Genomic DNA, 26,837 nt, shown 5'->3' with positions numbered 1-26,837 from the left:
AGCTATTCTTTAAAGGAATGTTGAGCACCACCAGGATTCTTTTTTCACAATCATAATATTGTTTTAAGAAGCCTTTTAACCATTGTTAAAACGTTTGTAGCCATCAATATTGCACAGCTAAATACAGGGAGCTGCGAGCACAGACCCAGAATTAAAGTTGTTTAAAAGCGTTCATTAGGAATAGAGAACAACTGCTAAAAATACCCATTTCTAAAGGGAAAGCCTGCATCTTCTACAAACATACACACACAACCAGTAATCCACGGTTAAATCTTATGCCGGATGAAAAGACATCAAAGGGACGCGACTTTCTGCTGGAGCAGTCCCAACATCAGTAAATAGCTTGTTTCCTATTAATCATGCAAGACGTGCTATAAACCATATGGAACTAACAAGGTACAGGCCATAGAAGGCAATGTGACCATGGTCCTCAGGCCCAATACACGTGCAATGAAATGGAAGTCGGAAGATTGACTGGCTCTGCCACAACGTCTCAGAGGTTTCCACTTCTGCTACCAACATCTGACCCTAACTGGTAGTGTCAGCCTGGAACCATGGCTGCAGCTATAACACAGCTACCAATCAAAGGCTGAATCAACAAAGGACGATGTGAAACTGGCAGATCGGAGTTACACTGCTAGCTGTGCATCTGTCCAGGTCACAGTGAGGCCAGCCACGGAGGAGCTCGCCACTTGCAGACACGCTTGTGCAGAGCTCCATCAACAGGTCTGCTCATTATTAAGACTGAAAGAGTGGAAGGGAGCAGCTGCTTTCCATCACATTTTATCAACATCTGGAATGTGCACATTGTGCGCGAGAGTGTGTGTGAGTGTGTGCGCATGTGGGAGTGTCGTGTGTGTGTGTGAGTGTGTGCGCATGTGGGAGTGTCGTGTGTGTGTGGGAGTGTGTGCGCATGTGGGAGTGTCGTGTGTGTGTGGGAGTGTGCGTGTGTGTGTGTGTGGGAGTGTCGTGTGTGTGTGGGAGTGTCGTGTGTGTGTGGGAGTGTGTGCGCATGTGGGAGTGTCGTGTGTGTGTGGGAGTGTGCGTGTGTGTGTGTGTGGGAGTGTCGTGTGTGTGTGGGAGTGTCGTGTGTGTGTGGGAGTGTCGTGTGTGTGTGGGAGTGTGTGCGCGTGTGGGAGTGTCGTGTGTGTGTGGGAGTGTGCGTGTGTGTGTGTGTGGGAGTGTCGTGTGTGTGTGGGAGTGTCGTGTGTGTGTGGGAGTGTGTGCGCATGTGGGAGTGTCGTGTGTGTGTGTGAGTGTGTGCGCATGTGGGAGTGTCGTGTGTGTGTGTGAGTGTGTGCGCATGTGGGAGTGTCGTGTGTGTGTGTGAGTGTGTGCGCATGTGGGAGTGTCGTGTGTGTGTGGGAGTGTCGTGTGTGTGTGGGAGTGTGTGCGCGTGTGGGAGTGTCGTGTGTGTGTGGGAGTGTGCGTGTGTGTGTGTGTGGGAGTGTCGTGTGTGTGTGGGAGTGTCGTGTGTGTGTGGGAGTGTCGTGTGTGTGTGGGAGTGTGTGCGCATGTGGGAGTGTCGTGTGTGTGTGTGAGTGTGTGCGCATGTGGGAGTGTCGTGTGTGTGTGGGAGTGTGCGTGTGTGTGTGGGAGTGTGCGTGTGTGTGTGGGAGTGTGCATGTGTGTGCGTGTCTGCATGTGTGTGTGTGTGGGAGTGTGCATGTGTGTGCGTGTCTGCATGTGTGTGTGTGTGGGAGTGTGCGTGTGTGTGGGTCTGCATGTGTGTGTGTGTGGGAGTGTGTGTGTGTGTGTGTGGGTCTGCATGTGTGTGTGTGTGGGAGTGTCGTGTGTGTGTGGGAGTGTGCGTGTGTGGGAGTGTGTGTCTGCATGTGTGTGCGTGTGGGAGTGTGCGTGTGTGTGTGTGTGGGAGTGTGTGTGGGAGTGTGTGTGTGTGTGTGTGTGGGAGTGTGTGTGTGTGTGTGTGTGGGAGTGTGTGTGTGTGTGGGAGTGTGTGTGTGTGTGGGAGTGTGTGTGTGTGTGGGAGTGTGTGTGGGAGTGTGTGTGTGTGTGTGTGTGGGAGTGTGTGTGTGTGTGGGAGTGTGTGTGTGTGTGTGTGTGGGAGTGTGTGTGTGTGTGTGTGTGGGAGTGTGTGGGAGTGTGTGGGAGTGTGTGGGAGTGTGTGGGAGTGTGTGGGAGTGTGTGTGTGTGTGGGAGTGTGTGTGTGTGTGGGAGCGTGCGCATGTGTCAGCTGTGGCTCAGTGGGCTGCACTCTTGCCTCTGAGTCAGAAGGTTGTGGGTACAAGTCCTGCTCCAGAGACTTGAGCGCAAAAATCTAGACTGACACTGCAATATTTATCTGGCAATAAACTTAATTAAAAACCGATTATCTGGCCATTATCACATTGCTGTTTGTGGGATCTTGCTGTGCGCAAATTGGCTGCTGTGTTTCCCACATTACAACAGTGACTACACTTCGAAAAGTACTTCATTGGCTGTAAAGCGCTTTGAGTCATCCTGAGGTTGTGAAAGGTGTTGTATAACTGCAAGGCTTTCTTTCTATTGTGTGTGTAGGCGTGTGAGTGTGCATATTTACATGTGTGTGTGTGTGTGGCAACATTCTGATGTAAGGGATTCATTCCGATAGGATCATTACTGCATTTCATTTGAGTAGATTTTGACCGTACAGTTTTTATGTAACATTATTGTGATTTAAATTAATTTCTTTTGCACAATTAGGCAACCCTGTTAAGGTAAAGTTATTGGGGGTTAAATTGAATAACCCCCGCTAACGGGTACAGGGATCACGATGCGCCATTAACACGCGCCTGTTGATTTCCCGGCAGGCAGGACGTAAACTTTCTGCTGCCTGCTCATTTCCAGGATTTCTGCGTGCAGGCAGTGCTCCCCGCACTGCTCACTGGCTGATCGCATCAGCAGGGGCTCCAATATCGCTAGGGCCGAGCACTACTTAAAGCTAGCCTGCATCTCTTAAAAGGGAGGTGCATTGTGGCTGCCGGTGGTGCAGAGATCATTCTGAATATTGTGCTGTGGAAATTTCAACAATGGCAGACCATGGAAGAGTGTGGGCACCAAGGTTTTCAGGATGCTGCACTGGAGGTCTTGGTGGAAGAGGTGGAAAGAAGCAGAAATGTCCTCTGCCCTCAGGGGGCCGGAGGCTCTCCAGACACATGCTCAGAAGGCAGTGGCAAGAGATAGCTGCGGAGGTCAATGCCAGGAGTGTAGCCCCAAAGACCTGGATGCAGTGCAGGAAGATGTTTAATGATCTGACACGAGTTGTCAAGGTCAGTGAATGCATCTTCAAATGGCACATCCTACCAACTGCACCACTGCTCAATTCACCACACCCCCATCACCCACCTACCAACAATCTCTATCAATCAGGACTCATAGCTAACATGCATATGCTTTACCTCACCCTCACACACTTAGCACAGTTGCAAGCCTCACACCCACAACTCACAGCTTGCACAGGCTACCAGCTATATTCACCATGACAGACACATCACCCAAACATATTGCACCACGCTCACTGACACGTTTCCCTCTTTCTTGCAGGAACAGGTGGCGCACAACAGGACACAGCAGGAATTAACGGGAGGGGGAGAGGCATGTCTGCATGTTTTAACCCTCATGGAGGAGACTGTGCTGGCCCTTATGGGAAGGGGCATCGCTGAGAGTCCTTGTCCCCCTCCCACTCCTCCCTCTTCTAGCAGCTTGTCCTGCTCCGTGTGGCCTCTGCTCAGTCTCCCAGTCATGCTCAATGCCAAGAGGAAGACCTACTAGACCACCCATGTCTGGAAGCAACGGCTTTGTGCACAAGCCTTTAAGTCACAAAAAAGTACTTCAGCACCAGCCAGACCACGTCCTGTAGACTATCGAAACTTTAAACAAGTATGGAAAAGTACCCAAAACACGTAAAATTGCAGCATCAGCCAGAAAAAATAATCCAAAAACTAACCTGCAAGTAGTTGATGATCCCTTTAAATAGCGCTGGTGGGGTTCCTTCATGCCATTGAACGCGTGTTCAGCTGTGCGAGGTTAAGAGAGGGCGTAGGCTGGAGCATGGAGCTCCAAAATGGCAGCGTTGGTGTCAAGTTAGCGTCATGATCAGTCTGCTGTGCAGGCTGCCGGTGGTCGTGTGATGCGTGAGCGCAAACCCTTTACCAATATGGCGTCCATCGCACTTCACATCAGAAGTGTGCATGCACGCTTGCCGCGGGTGCCATTTTGGTGGTTTAAGAGGCCTTGGAGTGCCTAAAACCGGGCGCTACAATGCCCAATTTCACCCCCAGTGTTTCTGGTTACCTTGATCTTACAGGCCAACACAAAAATACAATTAACATGTAGGCCTGTAAAATGCTAAAGTCCATAATGAGATGAAAGTTAGGCCTGGTCATAGAAAAAAGTAAAGACCCCATAATCAGTATGTCCCTTGGCTGCCTGTGCTCACATCTGCTTTGTCTCCAAGTTGGATGAATCATGTAAATTCTCAACTAGGCCCCAAGGTAAAGCACCGTGTGCTAGCGAGGTGTTAAATAGCAGGGCAAGCAACGTGACATTCTAAATCACTGACACCATATTGATCCCAACCCCTGGATGCCTCAAGGAGCTGCTGCTTATTTTTGTAAGGTGGCAAGGGTCTTCCCTCAGAACTTCAAAGCTGTACCACTAGGAAATAAATAGAATATTGGCAGTGGGACAACTAAGAACATAAGAAATAGGAGCAGGAGTCGGCCATTCAGCCCTTCGAGCCTGCTCCGCCATTCAATAAGATCATGGTTGACCTTCTGCCTCAATTCCATTCACCGGCCCTATCGCCATATCCCTTGATGCCCTTACTAGTCAGAATTCTATCGACTTCTGTTTTGAATCTACCCAATGACTGAGCCGCCACAGCCCTCTGGGGTAGAGAATTCCAAAGATTCACCACCCTCTGTGTGAAGAAATTTCTTCTCACCTCAGTCCTGAATGGCCTACCCTTTATCCTGAGGCTGTGGCCCCTGGTTCTAGACACCCCAGCCAAGGGAAATATTCTCCCAGCATCCACCCTATCAAGCCCTGTAATAATTTTGTATGCTTCAATGAGATCCCCTCTCATTCTTCTGAATTCAAGAGAATACAGGCCTAGTTTACTCAATCTCTTCTCATACGACAGTCCCACCATCCCAGGAATCAATCTTGTGAACCTTCGTTGCACTCCCTCTATGGCAAGTATATCCTTCCTTAGGTAAGGAGGCCAAAATTGTATGCAGTACTCCAGGTATGGCCTCACCAAGGCCCTATATAATTGGAGTAAGACTTCTTTACTCCTGTACTCAAATCCTCTTGTAATGAAGGCCAGCATACCATTTGCCTTCCTAATGGCTTGCTGCAGCTACACATTCACTTTCATCGACTCATGTACAAGGACACCCAAGTCCCTTTGAGCATCTGCATTCCCCAATCTTTTACCATTTAGGAAATACTCTGCCTTTCTGTTTTTTCTACCAAAGTGGATAACTTCACATGTATCCAGATTATATTCCATCTGCCATGTTCTCACCCACTCACTGAGCCTGTCGAGATCCCCCTGAAGCCTCTTCACATCCTCTTCACAACTGACACTGCCACCTAGCTTTGTGTCATCAGCAAATTTGGAAATGTTACATTTAGTCCCCTCATCCAAATCATTGATATATATTGTGAATAGCTGGGGCCTAAGGACCGATCCTTGTGGTACCCCACTAGTCACAGCCTGCCATCCTGAAAAAGACCCATTTATCCCTACTCTTTATTTTCTGTCTGTTAACCAATTCTCAATCCATGCTAGTATATTACCCCCAATTCCATGTGCCCTAATTTTGTTCACCAACCTCTTGTGTGGAACCTTATCGAAGGCCTCCTGAAAATCCAGATACACCACATCTACCGGTTCCCCTTTGTCTACTCCACTAGTTACATCCTCTGAATCCAACTGAAAACAAACGCATGGTGAAGTCAGCACTGTGGAATTATCCAGGTATCAAGCTAGAGAATATATTGATGCTGTTCCCTTCTTCCCAACTTCCATCAGCTCTCCGCCGTTTGATGGGAAATTGTCACCCCACACTCCCTGCCCTCTCTGCTCAGCAAAACGAGCACACTAAGGTAAGAACACAGACCTATAATCATTTTATAATGATTCATTTTAACGTATTATTCTGATTTTTTTTGCAGTAACAACAACGTTATATTGGTATAGTGGTTCTCAGATCATAAATTGTTTCAGATATTTAACAAGGTGGTGAAGTGGGCACCAAGCTGGAGAGGGGAACACATTTGGGAATACAGGGTACGGGGTAGCAGGGGGGGGCGGGGGGGAGACCGAAGAAATGGCCAGAGAAATGTTTATTTTAAGCAGAGTTTTGAAGACAGGGAGGGAAGTAGGAAAGTGAAATAATTTCCGACTGAATTGGCAGAGCAGAGAGAGGGGGGACAAGCAGTGATTTTGAATGATAGAGGTGGGGTGAGCAGAAACACCAGGAGGATGAGGCCAGGCACATAGGGCTAGATTTTCAGTATAGACAGTTTTGGGGCGCTAACCTTAGCGCCCGCCCGAAGTTAGCGCCCGCCCCAAAGTAGCGCCCCGTTGCCGGAAATTCAGTGGCTTCGCCCTAAGAGGTTGGTGGAGCGCTAAAAGAGGCGTTCCACTACTATCTTTAGGCGCTAAGCCGGCGGTGCAGAGCGCAACGCCCGAGCTCGGGCGCAGCGCACGGCAGACACTCTGGTGCCAGTCAGCTCTTAAAGGGGAAGGGTGCATGTGTTTTTGGAGGAGGAGGAGGAAGAGGAAGAGGAGGAGGAGGAGGAGGAGGAGGAGGAGGAGGAGGAGGAGGAGACACCGTTCACAACAACACACTGGATCCTTCCACACAACACATGCAGACTGCCGTTTATAGTGCAGGAGGAGTGCCCTTTAATTTGCGCTCCCCAGGGTGTGTTGCGTTCCATTTTACAAACGCTCTGGACGCCAGCCGCAGAATGGGGCGGTCCGACTGAAGTTTGGATTCGGGGCGGCCAAAGGGCGTTGCACGAGGATGTGACGTCATTTTCTGCGCGCGCATCCGGGCGGCCGCTAAACTTTGCGCCGGCGCTAACGGGCAACTTAATTTGGGGCGGGGCGCAAACTGCGCTGCGCCCGGGCGCTACACGAATAGCGCCCGAAAATCACTTCTCTTAAGGCGCTAACTGCTGGCGCAAGCAACTGAAAATCTAGCCCATAGTGTTCAGGGAAAATCACTCCGTTAATGCGCAGCAAGGCCATGAAAGGATTAAAAAAATAAAGATAATGATCTGGAAGTTGATTTGCTGGTTCCACAGGAAGCCAAAGGATCATAGCCCGGATGGGAGGTGTGGGTGTGGAGGACCTTGCATGAGGGTGCGGATCTTCAAAGAGCGCATCAGTGAAACCGTTCTTTAAAGTGCAGCTTGTGTTGAGCAATGGGTGGGAGAGTCAGGGTCGCAGGCAGACAATGTTGGATGTAGGGTACAAAGCTCAGCCCAGGGTTGAACTGGATTCAGCCCAAGAGGGCTGTTGATGGAAGTTAAAGCCAGAAGCACACACGTGGTGACGGGGGCTGAAGTCTGGCTTTCGGTTTTGCTAATGTTGAGCTCAGGAAGTTTTGACTCATTCAGGACTTGACGCCAGACACCAGTGAGGTCCCACAAACATCCTTTAAAAGAATGACCAGCCAATCGAGTTTTAGGAAATATTGGTTTAGGAGGGGTTTTGGCCAGGACACGGGAAAAACTTGCTCCTCTTCCTCAAATGGAGGATCTTTAACATCCACCTGAACAACTGGAGCAGGATATCAGTTTAAGAACTCATCCAAAGGACAGCACCTCCAACAACGTGGCACTTCCTCAGGATCAAAATCACACGGCAGCTTAGATTATAAACGCAAACCCCCAACCTTCTGATCCGGAGGTGAAAATAGTACCATCTGAGCAAAGATGACACACAAGTGCAACAGATTAGCAGGAACATCCTTTGCAGCAGGCAGCATGAATGGGTTCAAGGGACAACTAATATTAGGAGGAGGGATTGAGGGATACCGTGAGAAGGTGGATAGATGGGATTGAGGTCAATCAAACAGGGACAGAATTATTGGGGCAAATGGCTTTCTCCTGTTGCTATAACATTTTTTCAGTTATCAACAATATTTTATAACAAGCTACAAAATATGAACTTTTTTTGAGCTGAACTTGTGCCATTTCCAATAACTCTGCAGTGAATTCAGCAGGGTCCACACTGGAATCGGGAACAACATCCGGCACCACCACAGTGTCAGGGCTTAGTGCTTTAAATGGCTCAAGGTTCCTTATTGCTCCTAAACCCGGACAGCTACTCCAGCTCTTGTAGACGGTTCAGCAGTAATTACCATTACAATTATTTTTAGGTAACTATTTGTGTTCTGATTCTTTCCATTGATGGGAAATTTGAAATTCCTCTTTGGAATAAGGACATAAGGAAGCGTCGATTGAGAAAGGGCCATTTGACCGATCAAGCCTTCTCTTCCCAAAAAACCTATAATGGACTCTAATCCTTAACCACTCTCCCTATTTAACCCCCTAAGGGACAGTTTGATTTTTATTTTGACTGTTCAGGACTTTAATACTTGTTCTTGGATCCAAATACCTGCAATTAATACATACTGACTAGCCAATCAGAAATGTGGATCTTACTCAACTATCTGGCGATATTGGTGCTGGAGATTCTCTGCTGATAGACAATATTGCACTGTATGCAGCAGCCTGCGGACTTTTACAATGAAATGCTTCTGAAACAGAAATGATAACTGGAGAAATAAGGTTTAGTTGAATTGGTACAGTCCCCTCCACTTATACCAGGCGAGTTGGTGCTAACGTGACAGTCTGTTACACGCACTGAATGGTTTACATCATCAAAAAGTTCCGACACTAATTAAACCTTGAAATGGACAAAAAAAGCCTTCAGTGTCACTGGCACTGCACATAGAGAAGGCAGGCTCTGGTTTAATCGGTGTTGCTTGTTGTAGCTTTCTTCTCTCACAATGTTTGCCTGTATAAGAGCAGCAGAGGCAGCAGCAGAACGAGTGGCAGAGCGAGTGGCAGAGTGAGGGGCAGAGTGAGTGGCAGAGCGAGTGGCGGGGTGGCAGAGCGAGGGGCGGAGTGGCAGAGTGAGTGGCAGAGCGAGTGGCGGAGTGGCAGAGTGAGGGGCAGAGTGAGTGGCAGAGCGAGTGGCGGGGCGAGTGGCGGAGTGGCAGAGTGAGTGGCAGAGCGAGTGGCGGAGTGAGTGGCAGAGCGAGGGGCAGAGTGAGTGGCAGAGCGAGTGGCAGAGTGAGTGGCAGAGCGAGTGACGGAGTGAGTGGCGGAGTGAGTGGCCGAGCGAGTGGCAGAGCGAGAGTGGCAGAGTGAGTGGCAGAGTGAGTGGCAGAGCGAGTGACGGAGTGAGTGGCGGAGTGAGTGGCCGAGCGAGTGGCAGAGCGAGAGTGGCAGAGTGAGTGGCGGAGTGAGTGGCCGAGCGAGTGGCAGAGCGAGAGTGGCAGAGTGAGTGGCAGAGCGAGTGGCAGAGCGAGTGGCAGAGCGAGGGGCAGAGTGAGTGGCAGAGCGAGGGGCGGAGCGAGTGGCAGGGCGAGTGGCAGAGTGAGTGGCAGAGCGAGTGGCAGAGCGAGTGGCAGAGCGAGGGGCACTCCACTGAAGCTCGGCAGGGATGTCAAAGAAAGATTTACATTTCTCCAGCGCCTTTCACGGCCACCGGACATCTCAAAGCGCTTTACAGCCAATGAAGTACCAGTGAAGTGTCGTCACTGTTGCAATGTGGGAAACGCGGCAGCCAATTTGCGCACAGCAAGATCCCACCAATACCAAAGATAAAAGCTGTCAATTATAAAATGCTGTACCTGAACTGCTTGGTTGAGTTATTGTCATGTCATTTAATTAGAAGCACGAGGTGCAAACTATTCACTTAACACCTGTTTCTGCCTGAACTAGTCAGTGTGTTTAACACGCTGTGAGCATTAATGGAATGGGTTAGTGCTATTTCCCGATTTAAATGAGTGCTCGGTTTAAAAGCAGAAGGTTTAAAGTGGTGGGGACTGTACACATCCCATCAATGCCATAATATGTAAACATCAATTGCAATTCTCAGCACAAATATAGCTTTCTTCATGGAAATATCTGCAGTTCTTAATGCTCATGACATGATATGTAATATCAGCCATTCTTCTTCTTAGGCAGTCCCTCGGAACCGAGGATGACTTGCTTCCACATTAAAAATGAGTTCTCAGGTGACTGATGAGTCCAATGCGGGACCTACAGTCTCTGTCACGGGTGGGGCAGACGGTGGTTGAAGGGGCGGGTGGGTGGGGTGCTTGGGTTGACATGCGCTCCTTGCGCTGTTTGCACTTGGCTTCCGCTTGCTCCCGACGAAGAGACTCGAGGTATTCGGCGCCTTCCCGGATGCTTCTCCTCCACTTCGTGCAGTCTGGGGCCAGGGATTCCCAGGTGTCAGTGGGGATGTTGCACTTTTTCAAGGAGGCTTTTAGGGTGTCCTTGAAGCATTTCCTCTGCCCACCTGGGGCTCTCTTGCCGTGTCGGAGCTCCGAGTAGAGCGCTTGTTTTGGGAGTCTCATATTGGGCATGTGGACGATGTGACCTGTCCATCGGAGCTGATCGAGCGTGGTCAAAGCTTCGATACTGGGGATGTTGGCTTGAGCGAGAACACTGACATTGGTGCGCCTATCCTGCCAATGGATTTGCAGGATCTTGCGGAGGCAGCGTTGATGGTACCTCTCCAGTGCTTTGAGGTGCCTACTGTACATGGCCCATGTCTCTGAAGCATACAGGAGGGCGGGTATCACTGCTGCTCTATAGGCCATGAGCTTAGTGCCGGGTTTGAGGTCCTGGTCTTCAAACACTCTCTTCCTCAGGTGACCGAAGGCTGCACTGGTGCACTGAAGGTGGTGTTGGACTTCGTCATCGACGTCTGCCCTTGTTGACAGTAGGCTCCCGAGGTATGGAAAGTGGTACACGTTGTCCAAGGCCTTGTCGTGGATTTTGATAATTGGGGGGCAGTACTATGTGGCGGGGGCTGGTTGGTGGAGGACCTTTGTCTTACGGATGCACGCTCAATCAGCTCCGATGGACGGGTCACATTGTCCACATGCCCGATACAAGACTCCCAAAACAAGCGCTCTACTTGGAGCTCCGGCACGGCAAGAGAGCCCCAGGTGGTCAGAGGAAACGCTTCAAGGACACCCTCAAAGCCTCCTTGAAAAAGTGCAACATCCCCACCGACACCTGGGAATCCCTGGCCCAAGACCGCACAAAGTGGAGGAGAAGCATCCGGGAAGGCGCCGAACACCTTGAGTCTCTTTGCCGGGAGCAAGCAGAAGTCAATCGCAAGCAGCGCAAGGAGCGCACGTCAACCCAAGCACCCAACCCACCCGTCCCTTCAACCACCGTCTGCCCCACCTGTGACAGAGACTGTAGGTCCCGCATTGGACTCATCAGTCACCTGAGAACTCATTTTTAATGTGGAAGCAAGTCATCCTCAGTTCCGAGGGACTGCCTAAGAAGAAGTAAGAAGGTTTAGTGTAAGGCCCATGCTCTCGTATGCTTCGGTGAAGGTGTTGGTAATGATTTGGAGTTCGACCTCCGAGTGAACGCAGACGCAAGCATTGTCTGCATACTGTAATTCGACGACAGAGGATGGGACGACCTTGGATCTGGACTGGAGGCGACGAAGGTTGAACAGTTTATATCATTATGACAGCCATTATGTCGCCTCATACTAACTCTCCAAACCCATTCATTCTTTTGACTGATCAACTCTGAGCAAAATGATATATAGAAAATATCACAGGCTGTCAGGCCCTTCAGTGGTTCTGGTAGTCTGTCAGTGAAAGCTAATGTTGGTAGCTTACTCAAGGAGACTCCAGAAAGTTGAAATAGATTCACCTGTTTGATCTGTAGATCTTCCATCAGCTCTATCTTTGATAGATCGTGTTGCAGATTTTAATTCAGTCTAACTCAATACAGATTTCACACCTTAGCCTAGCAGAGGACAGAGTGAGGCCGAGCTGTTGTGACACTAATGAATGAAGAGGAATTATCTCCAATTTATCCCAGTTGACATTGTAATTAGACAGTGCCCTGAATGGCAGATAAACATCAAGGGAGAATGCAATTGGGCCTGAAAGGATGGTCGGTGTTAATGGAATATTAACCACATCAAGATAGAAGTTACATTGCAGCTGCCAGTTTAAAAATAACAAATAGTTTTGGATTTTAAGACAGCTGTCGATAGCTCAAGGACAAACAAAAAGCAACAGCCATTTTCATTTATTTTTGTATCTTCTTGCTTGCAATAGTTCAATGTTATTGCTGCATTTTGGTGTCAGGATTACAGCAAGCTCCTCTCAGCAACAAGTGACAAGTACACACCAACAGACTGCTTAACTTAAAGTAGGCTTCGTGTCCTCAGATAGTGGACGAGTTTCTCCTTCTTCTTCTTAGGCAGTCCCTCGGAACCGAGGATGACTTGCTTCCACATTAAAAATGAGTTCGCAGGTGACTGATGAGTCCAATGTGGGACCTACAGTCTCTGTCACAGGTGGGGCAGACGATGGTTGAAGGGGCGGGTGGGTGGGGTGCTTGGGTTGACGTGCGCTCCTTCCGCTGTTTGCGCTTGGCTTCCACTTGCTCCCGGCGTGTTAATGGACGTTAATGCACATTTATGTCAAATTCCTGGGCAGGTTACTTAAATGCACTTATTTACCTGTTTTAATTGAGCAAGTTAACAATCGTGTTAAAATAGTGGAAAAAAGGAATTTTACACAAATTCATTAATCAGCACACTAACCAAAGACATCAAAATCCGAACGGTGCTCGTATCAGGATTTCACCTTCTTAGCATTGCCATTTGATGATAAAATTGGTAAAAGGAGGTAAACGGATCTTGAAAAGAACTTGTTTTTAAGCAACTTACTCTTGAGGAAGTTGCTGATCTAGTTAGTTTCCATTCAGAACAGTTTCCACAAATATTGGCAAGACAGCATATTTTCAAAAATATCGGGGGTGACCACAGTCCAAGAAATTGATGAGGTCGTACCAGGACTGACCAACCTTAATTGAAGTAAACTGCAACTATTTTCCATTCCTATTTAGGTACAGATGTTTAGAGATTGTGGTAGTGATCTTCATGAAACAACCACAATTTGTTTGACCTTTGAAACAATGAGATATTTATGCTGCACTATTTTTTATATCCAGCATTATACGGTACTTTTGAATCATATACCTCCAGGAATCACTTATGAAGTGATAGCTCTTTAAAGTTTACCATACGTGACAAGCCAGAGAATAGAAATAGGTTTTCAATTGGGAGCTATTTCTTATGTTCTTATGTTCAATTGACTGCGGCACCGAGACTCATTCTTTACCTGAAATTCTAAAGCTGAAATAAAAGGAGTGCTCAAAGTTTTGGGGCTTTGTTTGTTCATAAACGTACAATCTGGTAAGACAATCTGAAACTCAGTTATAAATCGCCTGAACTACCTTTCAAGGACAATTTTTTTTCTTCCTAGTTTTTTTCCTGGATAATTTTCTTATCTGCCCTCTTAGATACTGAGGGTAAAATTTAACCTTGGCCGGACAAATGACGGTCAGTCGTGGGTTGGCCATCCATCCTGTAAAACAGGCGCGGTGGCAACAAATCTCTAGGCCAGAGTGACCAGAGGAAAGCTCCCCTACTCCAGATTCAAACCTCACGCAGTCTTGCTGTACTGCTGCGACGCATCTCTTATCACAGTTTCAACTTTCTCTTAAGAGATCGCCAGACAAGAATGGGACTGTTTGGGAGCAAATTACCCATCGCGTCGCCGTAGCTATTGCCTACTCCTGGTGACATTTTACTATTTTGTTTCATGGTTGGCAACTTGTGACTTTGGCAGTTCATTTCCAGCCCCACACAGATCCTTAATCACAGGAGATGTGAGTGGCTGAAAGATGTTGCATTGAAAATAATGCACTTGTGAAAGGTTGCAATTCTATCCCATGACAAAGTTAAAATGAACCTAAAATTCAAGCTATTGTATCTAATTAAAGGGCATGTACTGTGCAAAGATAATAAATAAATGAACTTTGCAACAACTAATTTTTGTGACAGATCAGTATTCAGACATCTCATATTTTACTGTCCAATTTACACAACTGTAATTCTATTGATTAGAGTAGGTGGTCTGGCGTCGCTACTTGAGGTAATACACACAGCTACAAGGGGGACACTAAACTGTTTCCAGTTGGTGTTGGTTCTGTCCAACCTGGAAAATTCAGATGGGCCAGCTAATCGTTTCAAGGTTTTAAGAGTTAAGTTCATATCCTTCGTGCTCCTGTTTCTCATCTGTCACCGAGCCACTTGTTCCTCATGAAACACAAACCTGCACAACTAGCCTTATTCAAAGCATATCAAGGGAAAGCTCGTTTGCAATTGAAGGAGGTGAGAGAACAGAGAAAAAAGCAGGCTATTCCAGAGGCCATTGACTGCACCACTGCACCACAACAGGCCTTTGATGTAGCTTCCACTCCCCGCAGAGAGAGAACACGGGTGCAAAGAAGCAATGTTTCAATTAGAGATTGCTGTAACCTTATACACACGTGTTGATGATTACCTTGGAGACAAAGGAAGACGTCTGTGAAGCTTTACAAAGACTAGCACTGCATTACGATGGATTTTGAAGCTATTTCTGGATTGTATGGTCTAAGAAAATACACGTAGCCAAACTGTCAAAGGAGGACAACCTGCTTAACATGTCAAAATGAGAACAAGTCCATAATCCATGTAATTGCTGCATGGCAGTGGGATCCATAAGATATCACAGAGTACGTTTGCAATTTCTAATACATTTCTGGTGATGTGTCAGTCACAGATGCCATTCATAAAATGTCTAGGTGAAGCCTTGTGTGACAAAAATGAAACAGGTAATGTAAGCTTGAATAAAGGAGACCATGAAGGTATGAGAGCGGAATTGAGTAGAGTGGATTGGGAAAATAGATTAAAGGGTAAGACGATACATGATCAGTGGTGTACATTTAAGGAGTTATTTTACAACTTCCAAAAAAAATATATTCCACTGAGAAGAAAAAGGTGTAAAAGAAAAGACAGCCATCCGTGGCTAAGTAAAGAAATTAAGGATAGTATTCGACTAAAAACAAGGGCATATAAGGTAGCTAAATCTAGTGGGAGGATAGAGGATTGGGAAAACTTTAAAAGACAGCAAAAAGTAACAAAAAGATTGATTAAGAAAGGGAAGATAGATTATGAAAGTAAATTAGCAAAAAATATAAAAACAGATTGTAAGAGTTTTTATAGTTATATAAAAAGAAAAAGGGTGACCAAAGTAAATGTTGGTCCCTTAGAGGATGAGACTGGGAAATTGATGGTGGGAATTATGGAGATGGCAAAAACACTGAATGAATATTTTGTATCAGTCTTTACAGTAGAGGACACTAAGAATATCCCAACACTGGACAAACAGGGGGCTATAGGGGGGGAGGAGCTAAACACGATCAAAATCACTAAGGAAGTGGTACTCGGTAAAATAATGGGACTCAAGGCGGATAAATCACCTGGACCTGATGGCTTACATCCTAGGGTCTTGAGGGAAGTGGCGGTAGGGATTGTGGATGCATTGGTAATAATTTTCCAAAACTCCCTGGACTCAGCAAAGGTCCCAGCAGACTGGAAAACTGCTAATGTAACACCCTTATTTAAAAAGGGCAGTAGACAGAAAGCTGGAAACTATAGACCGGTTAGCCTAACATCTGTGGTAGGTAAAATTTTGGAGTCCATTATTAAGGAGACAGTAACAGGACATTTGGATAATCATAATTTAGTAGGACAAAGTCAGCATGGTTTTATGAAGGGGAAGTCATGTTTGACAAATTTGCTGGAGTTCTTTGAGGAAGTAACATATAAGGTGGATAAAGGGGAACCAGTGGATGTAGTCTATTTAGACTTCCAAAAGGCATTTGACAAGGTGCCACACAAAAGATTATTGCTTAAGATAAAAAATCATGGGATTGGGGGTAATATTCTGGCATGGATAGAGGATTGGCTATCTAACAGAAGGCAGAGAGTTGGGATAAATGGTTCATTCTCAGACTGGCAATCAGTAACTAATGGTTTTCCGCAGGGGTCAGTGCTGGGTCCCCAACTTTTTACAATCTATATTAACGATTTGGAGGAGGGGGCCGAGTGTAACATATCAAAGTTTGCAGATGATACTAAGATGGGAGGGAAAGTAGTGAGTGAGGAGGACATAAAAAACCTGCAAGGGGACATAGACAGGCTAAGTAAGTGGGCAGAGATTTGGCAGATGGAATACAATACTGGAAAGTGTGAGGTTATGCACTTTGGCAGGAAAAATCGTAGAGCAAGTTATTATCTTAATGGCAAGAAACTGGAAAGTACTGAAGTACAAAGGGATCTGGGGGTCCTGGTGCACGAAACTCAAAAGGTTAGTATGCAGGTGCAGCAAGTGATTAAGAAGGCCAATGGAATGTTGGCTTTCATTGCTCGGGGGATAGAATATAAAAATAGGGAGGTATTGCTTCAGTTGTACAAGGTATTGGTGAGACCGCACCTGGAATACTGCATACAATTTTGGTGTCCATACTTAAGAAAAGACATACTTGCTCTCGAGTCAGTACAAAGAAGGTTCACTCGGTTAATCTCGGGGATGAGGGGATGGACATATGAGGAGAGGTTGAGTAGATTGGGACTCTACTCATTGGAGTTCAGAAGAATGAGAGGCGATCTTATTGAAACATATAAGATTGTGACGGGGTTGGATCGGGTGGATGCGGGGAGGATGTTCCCGATGATGGGTGAAACTAGAACTAGGGGGCATAGTCTTAGAATAAGGGGCTGCTCTTTCAAAACTGAGATGAGGAGGAACTACTTCACTCAGAGGGTGGTAGGTCCATGGAATATGCTGCCCCAAAAAGCTGTAGAAGCTACATCATTACATAAATTTAAAACAGAAATAGACAGTTTCCTAGAAGTAAGGGAATTAAGGGTTACGGGGAGCGGGCAGGAATTTGGACATGTCTAGGTTCGGATCGGTCATGGCCCTGTGGGTAGCGGAGCGGGCCCAGGGGCCGTGTAGCCTGATCCTGCTCCTATTTCGTGTGTCTAATTCTGTTAGATTCAGGAGATGGTTCTGTGATAGTAGATTGGCGGTTAGGATCAGATCAGCCATGATCTTATTGAATGGTGGAGCAGGCTCGAGGGGCCGATTGGCCTACTCCTGCTCCTATTTCTTATGTTCTTATGTTCTTAAACAGTGCATAGGACATTTGTAATTGAACGGAACATTTTTGTCTCATGGAATATTTCTTGGATTCTTTCTTGCTGGTTACATAAGAACATAAGAATTAGGAGCAGGAGTCGGCCATTCAGCCCCTCGAGCCTGCTCCGCCATTCAATAAGATCATGGCTGATCATCGACCTCAACTCCACTTTCCCGCCCAATCTCCATATCCCTTGATTCCCCTAGAGTCCAAAAATCTATCGATCTCAGCCGTCAATATACTCAAAGACTCAGCATTCACAGCCCTCTGGGGCAGAGAATTCCAAAGATTCACAACCCTCTGAGTGAAGAAATTTCTCCTCATCTCAGTCCTAAATGGCCGACCCCTTGGGCTAGATTTTCGTGGAGCCGTCAGGCGGGGTTTCAGGCGTGGGGGGGGGGTGAAATCCCGAATTTGGGGGTCCCGACACCATTCTGCCCAAAGCCCCGCCCCACGTAATTTTCCGGGGCGGCGGGTACCCGCCCCGCACTGGGACCCGCCGAAACCAGGCGGGAAGGGATTAGTGCCAATTAACTGCCTGTTAACAGGTAGTTAACAGGCAGTTTTTAGCCTAATTCCTATTTTGAGGGGTTTCGTGTAGGTTTCCCGACGGCTCCAAACCACGCCAGGTTAGAGCAGGCGGGCCGTCGGGTTGAAGGAGTTGGAGGGGTCGCGATGTTGGCGCTCAGGTGAGTGATGGGTGCATGAGTGTAAAGGTGTGTGTTTGGTGTGTCTAAAGTGTGTAAAGAACATTTACTTACCTGTACTTACCTTAACAGCCTTTCTTCCTGTAGCCATCGGGAGTGCATCACTCAGCCGGAACTGAAAGCTGAACGGCTGCGATCTGTCAAAAGTGACAGCCTTCAGCTTTGAGTGCCGGTAAGAGTTCTAACTGAGTCTGTGCAGAATGACTCATGTCAGAACTCAGAGTGTCAGTGTTTCACAGCTTCAAACAGCTGTGAAACACTGATATTTCATCTGTCAAAAACTCTTGACAGATCAAATTGTAGTCTGTGACGTCACCTGTTGCTGGGTGGCCCTTAATTGGCCTGCTGAGCCTGCTGGGCGGGCTCAACAAGGTCAATCAAGGGAAAATCGTGCGGATTGGCCGGACTTCGAAGTAGGCGGGTCAGAAACCCGAAAGGAGAAGTCCCGCCTCCTTCCTGATAGGCTCGGGAAAATCTACCCCTTTATCCTGAGACTATGCCCCCTAGTTCTAGACTCTCCAGCCAGGGGAAACAACCTCTCAGCATCTACCCTCTCAATCCCCCTCAGAATCTTATGTTTCAATGAGATCACCTCTCATTCTTCTAAACTCCAGAGAGTATTGGCCCATTCTACTCAATCTCTCATCATAGGACATTCCGCTCATCCCAGGAATCAATCTAGTGAACCTTCGTTGCACCACCTCCAAGGCAAGTATATCCTTCCTCAGATAAGGTGATCAAAACTGTGCCCAGTACTCCAGGTGTGGTCTCACCAGGGCCCTGTACAATTGTAGCAAGACTTCCTCACTCTTATACTGCAACCCTCCAGCAATAAAGGCCAATGTGCCATTTGCCTTCCTAATTGCATGCTGTAGCTGCTGAGAATACACATTCTAGACTGACAGATTTTCACAATCTCAGATGCATAGCTTTAGTTTCAGAAGCCTTGATTTGCAAGGATTGCTTCCTGCCATTGTGCTAGGACGGGGACATTCAGGCAAAGCGCTTGGAACTGCTCAACAGATCCAGCCGATCACTGCAATTACACACATGTTGTGGAGCTGTTTGCAATACCTGTTGGTTTGGCAGTTGCACTTGTGTGGGAAAATACCATTATGAATCCTGTGAATGACCACCGAAAGGTAGTTATGAGAAACACCGGTTCGTTTTGGGATATCTTTAAAGGAATTTGGAGCTATATCTTGGGTGGAATTACATGAAAGCAGAAGTCAGTCTGAGGCCAGTAGAGATAAGCAGCAGGTCAGCAGCTCCGCTGTAGCGTATAACAATGGAAGAAGTAAAGGGAACCATGTTTCAAAAGGTCAGTTTTCTTCTTCTTAGGCAGTCCCTCGGAACCGAGGACGACTTGCTTCCACATTAAAAATGAGTTCTCAGGTGACTGATGAGTCCAATGCGGGACCTACAGTCTCTGTCACAGGTGGGGTAGACGGTAGTTGATGGGGCGGGTGGGTGGGGTGCTTGGATTGACGTGTGCTCCTTGCGCTGCCTGCGCTTGGCTTCCGCTTGCTCCCGGCGAAGAGACTCAAGGGGGTCGATTTTAACTCAGGTGCGGGGAATTGGCGGGTTCCCCAAATTTAGTGATTCCCACACGATTCTAAATGGGTCTGTGAGATTGATGCAATTTTAACTCAATTGGCCAATTGATTACCAGCGTGTGGGAAGCCTTGGCAATTGAGTATTTCCAGTCAGAAAGTCGCACAATATGACGTCATCATTGCTGCTGCTTTTAGGGTCCACAGCAAGCCTTGCTTCCTCTGCAGGCTCCCAAACTTCACCATTAAGATGGCACAGGAGCCTGCAGGAGCAACGGCCAGCGGGAGGGCCAGATCTGCCCCCAAATTTGATGAGGCTTCACTCCAGGCATTACTGGATGGTGCTAGGGCCCACAGGGAGGTCCTGTTCCCTTCTTCAGGGAGGAAGAGGCCTCCCAGTCAGACCAAGGCTGTGTGGCTACAGGTGGCAGGTCAAGTCAACTCCTTGGGGCGCACACGAAGAACGTGGTTACAGTGCAGGAAAAGATTCCATGACCTTCTTCGCACTGGAAAAGTAAGTACTGTATGATGTTTCCATCACCCTCAATCTGATCCCCATTGCCTTTCCTCACCAGCACTCAGCTTTAGCCAGCTCTTCCTGCACATCCGACTAGACACTCACATCCATGCACCCTTACCCATTCCCTCTCTCTCTATGCTCACATTCACAGAACTATGCCACCATGCAGCCCTCACACTCCCTCTCACTCTGATGCTTTGAACACAACTGACAACACACAGGGAGGGCCCTTGGTATTGCAACCTCACTCCATCTTTGTCTCCTTCTAAGTATCTATGCTGTGCAATCTCTGCACTCACTCCTTCATTCTCACTCAACCTCCACTTGTCTCCCTCATTGCAGGAAAAGAGAGCTCACAACAGGAGAGAGCGAGCCAGGACAGGAGGCGGGCCGCCCTCATTAGCCCAGCTCACCCCTTGGGAGGAAGGCGTCCTGGAGATTGCCGGGGCTGACCGAGATGTGGATGTTGGGGAAGGACAGACAGGTGCATCCCCGCAAGCTGGTGACAGAATAGTTTTCCCTCTCTCTCATTGGCATTGCATGAGTCGCTGATAATGATTCTGAAGCTACATCATATGGACTTATGATCATCTGCAAAATGCAATGTGCATGTAACCTTGGCATCACATCTCTAACTTTTTCCTTGACTCCCCCACAGGACCATCGAGAGACCCCGTCCCCAATGTGCAGGAGGAAGAGCCTGAGCAGCCAGACTCCTTAGAGGAATCTGCAACCTCTGAGGGTGCAGCGTCAGCAGAAATAAGCGCACCCAGCACCAACGCAGACACTCACACCTCGGTGGGACCTTCAGGACATAGAGTAGAGTTGTCACCTGGTGTACCACAGCTCACAAGTGAGCATCAGCAGATTGTGCAGACAGGGACAGCAGTGGAGAGTCCTCATCGGAGGGCGCAGGACTCTGCCAGCTCGGGTTAACTGCATGTCGACCCTCAGCCTCTGGGTCCATCCGTAAGATCAGAGGTGATGGAACTCCATGCACAGATGCAGGAGTCTCTGGCAGGTTTTGTCGCCAGGGTCGTTGCGAGTGTGGAACGAATGGAGGAGTCCATAGTGAACATGAGCAGAGCCTTTGTGGAGTCAGTGGCGCATGAACGCATCAACACGGAAAGGATGGCTACCTACGTGGAAATGATTGCTGCCTCCGTGGTAAGGCTGGCTACGGTAGAGGAGAGAAGGGCTACGGCCATGGAGGAGGTTAGTCGCCAGGGTATGGAAAACATGGTGAGTGTTCAGCATAGAATGACATCTCTTGAGGAGCGATGGGCATTTATTGAACAGAGAAGCCAGACCTTCATGGAAGTCCTTCTGAGTAGGACTGCCATTGTAGATACGGGTCCTCATGGCCCCCCTGATGTGCAGCAAGGTGCTTTCCAGCCACTTGCAGGCACTGAGGGGGACCTGACCCATGAGAGGGAGGTTCGTGGCAGACCACAAGGAAGTGGGGGCTCCTCTCCAAGCGCTCGCACTTCCATGCCACTGCAGAGCCCTCAGTCAGAGCCCCGCTGGAGTCCACACCCAACGGAGATAGAGGTCTCAACCCCTGCACAGCCGCAGGAGCAGCAGACTGCTGACGAGCCCACACAGGCTCGCCACCCCAGAGGACGCCCGCCAAAGGTGTCGAGACAGGAGCAGCAGGAAAGTGAGCAAGGAGCCTCCACATCTGCTGAAGCCACAGGGGAACCACTATGTAGGAGCACGCGTAAGAGGAAAATAAAGCACAAATAATCACAAGGGTAGTCACTTGGGTGAAATGCTGTGTATTTTGTAAAAATGCCATCAGTTGTTTGTTTTTCATAAAAATTCTGATGGCAACTTCTGCAGTTGTGGCGTGTGTCATTTCGCGAATGGGGCTGGAGGTCCTCTAATGCCAAGAGGGGAAGGAAAAAAAGGCCTCCCATGCTTCTGGTAGGTGCCTCAGTTGAGGAAGCGCTGAGTGAGGGTGGCGAGAGGGCTCTCGAAGGGGGTCACACTGGAGAAGTGTGTGAGGCTCCAACCTTCCACAGCTGTGGTTAGCCTTCTAAAAGTTGCCCCAGACCTGAGACAACAAAGTCCTGCCACCTGCAAATGATGACTGATCAAATATCCTCTTTAATGTTGGACCTGCAGCTGATAGTCAGCAAGCCAATAGTGTACACGCGAGGTTTCACAGGCGTGATCCCCACCAGGCATGTTTTACATGGGAAAAGGGTTAAACAGGCAAGCACCTTTTAAAATAGGATTATAAAGGCCAATCTGTTAAGTATGTGTATTGTATTGAACAATTAACACAAAGACTTAAACGTATAACTCAAACAGGTCTTTACTGGTTGGAGGTAGGGACTATACATAGGTCTTTACTTCATGCCCACAGGCGGGAACTGAGGGGAGATCAGTACCCACAGTACTATTTATACCCCTATGGCCAGGAGTGGTACTGCGTATCACTACGCCCAACAAGTAGTGCAGTCCTGTCCATAGGTTCAAAGTAGCACACATATTACATACACAACATTCCTCCCTTCCTAGCTTTACAGTCATCTCCCCATTTAACATAACGTAATAACATATATACATATATAACTTCAGGTTTACATAACAGAATAACATAGATACATAGATAACTTCATGTCAAAACAGATCACAGATTCAGTCTCTGCGGAAAACAGTTCACAGATTCAATCTCTGTGGTGGAGTCAGTTCACGTTGCTGGAGTGACTCATTCAATAGTCCTTCCATGGATTTAACAGTTTGAACTTCCGAACTGAATTGGCTCCGTTCGGAGGGACCACGTGTGTGATCTGGTAGAGGTAATAATGGTTCAGATGGGTCATCTTCTGTTTTGACTTTTCCTTTTCTGCTTCTTGGAGACTCTCTGGGCTCCACTGTCAGCTGCCAGCTGCATGCGCAGTTCCTCCTTCTCTCCCTCCTTTTTCCGTAGTAGAGCCACCTTCTCCCGATGTTCCGTAGACTTTCGGTGCTCCTCCATGATTTCTGTATGGTGGGAGTCGAAGTTACAAGTTGGGCAGGACAGGACATAGTAATATTCGGTGTCGTCCTGATCTAGGCCAGCGAGAGGGTCTTCTATTTCCTCCATACCCAGCTGGGCGTTAGCCAGCTTTTGTTCCAAGTCCAGACATCTTTCCTGAAGAGACTTCTTCATGTGTACCTCTGCATCCAGCTTTTTCTGGGCTTTCAGCAAGTCGTTTACTAGTGACCTCATTTGTGATTTTAATACTTCAACTTCCTTTGGAGATTGATTGATCGGACTATGCAATCCCTCTACCGGAGCAGCTGTTTCAGCGGTCTGTTGTTCTATGTTGACGTGAGTCAGCGTACTTTTGGCATCCAAGGGCTGCTCTGTTGCAGTCATTTCAGTCTGTGTTGCCACCTCAGCTCTTCCAATAACCTTTGAGAGCTCCGAACCCCTTTCGTTTGAATATTGAAGTTCGTGTTCAAGTTTTTCCCATTTCAGAGTCCTGTCCTTCAGCATATGCGGGAGTTGGCTGACCGTTAACTCCTCTGACATCAGACGTTTTGTGTGCTCCTGCTCCATTTTCTCCATCAGCTGCTTCTGTTGTCTTTCCAGATTCTCCAACTCTATATCAAAGAACTCTTTCGTTGCATTCAACTCTTGCTCAAAACGGCGAAGCATTTGTTCTAATTGCTGTTGTAGTTTGAAATGGAGTTGAGTTTGAGCCCGGTGTCCCTCAGAAATGGGCACATCAGTAGACTTGCCAGACTCAGAATCCACAGTTAACCTATGTTGTTGTTGCTCAGTGGAATTCTGTGCTGAAACTTTGTCTTTTGCACCTGAGTTGGGCTTACCATCATCCGTTCCAGAGTCTGGGCCGACTATCTTCACCGAGTTCTCACTCGTTATTGTTTGTAGGAAATGCCAGTCCATATTCATTTTCCTAATCCACTCCCGTCCTAGTAGTGGAGGACCTCCTTCAGATATCACATATAAGTCCATTATTTGACTGTCTTCGCCCTTGTGGACCACTGCAACCTCTATTTTCCCGATGGGGTACACTCTTTGCCCCGTGTATGTTTTCAATATAATCCCCGTATCCTGTAGGGGAATATGTTGGAATAACTTTCCGTAATCTTTCTTATTTATGACCGTCAATGCCGATCCAGTGTCCAATTCCAGTTTTACTTGGACTCCTTCTATCTGAAGAGTGACCCAAATTGTCTGGAGGTCTGCACCCTTACCAGCGTTGAGTACTCTTAAGCTAGCCAGTTCATTACAGCTTAAGCTAGCCAGTTCATTACTGCTAGCGTCTGAATCGGACTCCTGTTCGGTCACCTTGTGTACCTTTGCGTATTTTCCTTGCGGTGACTTCTTGTTGCTGGTCTTCTTCCCTGACCTGCATACTCTAGCTATATGTCCAAGCCTACCACAAGTTCTACATTCTTGGTTTTTAAACCAACACTGGTTCTGATCATGCGTTGTCTTTCCACAACGATAACATTTGCCAGAACTCACACCCAATTTGTGTGCACTGAGCTCCGGTGACCGTAGCTGCATTACTGCCGTGCCTCTCGCTGCGGCTTCGTGTGCTGCTGCCATAGTGACCGCCTTCTCAAGCGTCAGCTCATTCTCCTCGAGCAGTCGCTTTTGTGTATCCTGTTTAAATAAACCACACACAAATTTGTCTCGAAGTGCCTCTGTCAGTCCCGTTCCAAACTGGCAATATTTCGCTAATTTACGCAATTCCAGCAAATAATCAGCATTGCTTTCATGCTGTAGCTGCCTTCTGTCGTAAAATTTAAATCGTTCCGCTAGCATCAGCGGCGTGGGGTTTAGATGATCTTTCAGGACAGTAACAATCTCATCGAACGTCTTATCCGCCGGTTCATCTGGTGATAACAGGTGTTTCAATTGCCCGTATGTCTTCGCACCCATTAAATTTAATAATGTTAAAGCTTTATCTTGGTCATGAATTTTATTGGCCTTACAATAATTTTTTACTCTTTCAACATATATGGCCCAATCTTCGAGGTCACTATCAAAGGTGCTAATATTCCCGTGTTTAGGCATTGTAGATTTGCAATTTCTCAGATTTTATTTTGTTTACTTGTTATCAAAGATGGTGGCTTCCCGCTCTTGCCGTCGTCCTCCGCCCACAAAATGGCGGTTTTCCCGCACTTGGCGGTCTTCACCCGTCCCCCGACGCCGTCTCCCTTCAGCCCCCGAGTGCGGCCCTTATCTTTGGTTCCGATCGCTGGCCCGCGCTGCGCCTCGCACTTGAAGCGGCTCCCGGCCTCTGGCTCACCCGCTCGCGCGGCTCTTGCTCACTCCCTCCCGGGCTCTGGCTTACCCGCTCGCGCGTTTCACCGCGGCTCTTATCAGGGATTGCGATCGCCCTTATCTTCTCCAACTTCCCCAGCCCTGTCTTTGCAGCCAACACTGCACGGCTTACCCCACCACCTAGGTTGAACAAGGAAACTGCAGAAAGACTTCTGTCAGTCGCTGGAAGCTGTCAGGATGTTTGCTGCACTCCAGTGCTCAGTCGCTGATGGAGGCTTCAGAGTCCTAAAGCCTGTCGCTTCTAGTGGGGTGGTGATGTTTGAAACCTCTCTTCAACTGCCGCAGGGTAAGAACCTGACTCGTCGCCAGTGTTAAGTATGTGTATTGTATTGAACAATTAACACAAAGACTTAAACGTATAACTCAAACAGGTCTTTACTGGTTGGAGGTAGGGACTATACATAGGTCTTTACTTCATGCCCACAGGCGGGAACTGAGGGGAGATCAGTACCCACAGTACTATTTATACCCCTATGGCCAGGAGTGGTACTGCGTATCACTACGCCCAACAAGTAGTGCAGTCCTGTCCATAGGTTCAAAGTAGCACACATATTACATACACAACACAATCGGTGCTGTTTAAGGGCCCTAAAGACCAGTCCTGTCTGTTGCAGGCGGGACTGATTCGGGTCCATCAGACACACCTAGGTTAAAATGGCGTGGAGGCAGGAACCAGGCGGGAGGGGTCCCGACCCCCAGGTTTTGCAATTTTAACATCCCACACGCCTAAAAGCCCGCCTGTCAGCTGCGTTAAAATTGAGCCCAAGGTGTTCGGTGCCTTCCCGGATGCTTCTCCTCCACTTTGTGCGGTCTTGGAGTTTTATGTCGATAGTTGGCACAGGTGAAATCTCTAGGTTGTTTTTAAAGGTTAGCAAAGTTTGTAATAACTGTAAACATGCTGCTTGTACTGAGTACTGTTCATTTATCAATCTAATGTTCAAAACATTAGTCTAATGGTTTATAGCATCTGATGCACTCTGATCGGATGTTCATTCTGCTGCCTATTGATGATAGGAAGATCGCGCAGTGGTGCAAGGTATGTTTCTTCTAAGCAGTTTACAACGACAAGGGTTCTCTCTTCAACTCCTGAGCCTTACTACATTTACTGAGCTATTGGACAGACAAAGGCACACACTGTGGTTCATGGGAGATGCATTGTTTTCTCCTGGGAATGGCCAGTGATGCTGAACTTAGGGAAATATCCAGTGTAAAAACCCAAATTGTAACACCTCATGTTAAAACTAAGTACTTGCACTACTGTTCTCATATAGCCTTGTCACAAAGGTGGCACTCAATGCAGCAATGTGTAGATATAAGATTTTTTTTAACAATACACAGAATATGTTTAAATACTGTGGGGGAAAAATTCAGTTGCTTTGCGCCTCCCGTTAGTGCCCTAAACCCTAAGAGGGCGCTAACAGTTCGCA

General features: G+C 47.7%; 1 protein-coding gene across 9 annotated transcripts in view; it reads right to left on the bottom strand.

Annotated features, from left to right (window-relative positions):
- Positions 1 to 26,837, bottom strand: part of LOC147105921 (semaphorin-3A-like) — a 553,051-nt gene that overhangs the window by 340,024 nt on the left and 186,190 nt on the right. Inside the window, exon 1 of one of the 9 annotated variants that reach the window (XM_086010842.1) lies at positions 5,820 to 5,983. The exons of the other annotated variants lie outside the window; for them this stretch is intronic. The gene's annotated coding sequence lies outside the window, so the exon portion shown is untranslated. Of the gene's footprint in view, positions 1 to 5,819; positions 5,984 to 26,837 lie in introns of those variants that run through there. 9 annotated transcript variants of the gene reach the window in all.

Source organism: Somniosus microcephalus, chromosome 17, assembly GCF_052327205.1.
Source record: "Somniosus microcephalus isolate GS21.2 chromosome 17, FLI_Smic_1.0, whole genome shotgun sequence".
Taxonomy (NCBI): Eukaryota; Metazoa; Chordata; class Chondrichthyes; order Squaliformes; family Somniosidae; genus Somniosus; species Somniosus microcephalus.
The sequence above is the reverse complement of the archived record's forward strand: the minus strand, read 5'-3'. Positions and strand labels throughout refer to the sequence as shown.